Source organism: Epinephelus moara, chromosome 15 (assembly GCF_006386435.1).
Source record: "Epinephelus moara isolate mb chromosome 15, YSFRI_EMoa_1.0, whole genome shotgun sequence".
Lineage (NCBI taxonomy): Eukaryota > Metazoa > Chordata > Actinopteri > Perciformes > Serranidae > Epinephelus > Epinephelus moara.
In genome coordinates this window covers 16698241-16700262 of record NC_065520.1, presented here as the reverse complement: position 1 = coordinate 16700262, position 2022 = coordinate 16698241, and positions in this window count along the sequence as shown.

Below are 2022 nucleotides of genomic sequence, written 5' to 3'. Positions count from 1 at the left end.
TCACTATAACTCGCAGCATCCACAGACAAACACTTGTCTTTATCTGGACACATTTTCCCCACAAATACAACATGCTAACGTTATTAGCACAAGCCAATGGCATTTTACATTGTATAAATTAGCCTAGCAGCTACCAATCTTTTCCTCTTCTCATATAAAACCAGGAAAAACAGCAACATTTAACAAAAGTAACAGTGTAAAATTTGACTCCATTATAACTCACAAGGTTCACTGAAAAGACAACTGTCAAACTTAACACGTTTTCCAAACAAATACAACATGCTAATGTCAGCACAAGCCTATGGCATTTTACATTGTATAAATTAGCCTAGCAGCTAGCAATTTTTTTCCTCATATATGAAACCAGGGACAACAGCAACATTTAACAAAAGTAACAGTGTAAAATTTGACTTCATATAACTCACAAGGTTCACCGAAAAGACAACTGTCAAACTTAACGCATTTTACATTGTATAAATTAGCCTAGAAGCTAGCATTTTTTTCCTCATAAATGAAACCAGAAACAACATTTAACAAAGGTAACGCTACATAATTCGGCTCTGTTACTACTCACAAGGTTCACCGAAAAAACAACTGTCATACTTAACACGTTTTCCCCACAAATACAACATGCTAACATTATTAGCACAAGCCAATGGCATTTTACATTGTATAAATTAGCCTAGCAGCTAGCAATTTTTTTTCCTCATATATGAAACCAGGGACAACAGCAACATTTAACAAAGGTAACAGTACATAATTTGGCTCCGTTACTACTCACAAGGTTCACTGACAAAACAACTGTCTTATACTAAACACGTTTTCCAAACAAATACAACATGCTAACGTTATTAGCACAAGCCAATGGCATTTTACATTGTATAAATTAGCCTAGCAGCTAGCAATTTTTTTCTTCGTATATGAAACCAGGGACAACAGCAACATTTAACAAAGGTAACGGTACATAATTTGGCTCCGTTACTACTCACAAGGTTCGCTGAAAAAACAACCGTCACACTATACACGTTTTCCAAAGAAATTCAAAATGTTGTTAGTGCAAGCCTATGGCATTTTACATTGTATAAATTAGCCTAGCAGCTAGCAATCTTTTCCTCTTCTCAAATGAAACCAGGATAAATCCTTAAGTATAAATTACACACAAGACTTAAAATGCTATTTTTGTGGAGGCTTGCCAAAGGACTGCAGTTGAAAATTAGCCAGCTGGCTAAAATACTGAGCATGTGCAGTGTGAGTCATAATTGGAGTGATAAGACTTGATGCAACTGTCTCCAGTCTCCCCCTGTGTATATGTATTTTATAATTACTTAGCTCTACATTCTTTCATTCATTCATACCTGCAGCACAAGTCTCTCTGCTCTGCTGCTGCCACAGGAACTGTCCAACTTACTCAGTGTGAAAGTCCACGGTACGGCCAGCAGTTCAATAATGCACCCGGAGCTCTCTGATTGTGGTCAGAATCCTTTATTAAGTTATGGATAGACCAACATGTTTTGACGAAACAGTCCTCATCAGGGTATAAACTGCATTCAGGGACAGGTGTGTAAAATGCACACAGTGTCACATGATCTCATCAAGAGTTCATGTGACACAGGTTATATGACATGTTGGTAGTGCCCACTCAAAAAAACACTTGAAACATAAACAATGAAAATAATGTGTGGGAGATTTGAAGGCCAGGTCGAGCTTGAGCTTTTTGTCATGTTCCTCAGGCCATTTCTGAGCAGTTTTTGTGGTGTGGCATGGTGCATTTTTCTCCTGGGGGGGCCACTGTCATCAGGGAGCACCGTTGCCATGAGGAAGGGGGAGTTACTTAGCCCACAGTGGTGTTTGGGTGGCATCCACATGAATGCCACGACCGAAGGTCTCCTAGCAGAACAATGCATTGGAACAAAATGATAAATGTTACTCACCTCACCCACCACTGGTTTTAATGTTGTGGCTTATCGGTGTAAGTTTGGGCACACCTGTCGAAAATGAACTGATCTCCAAAAGGCTTGAAGT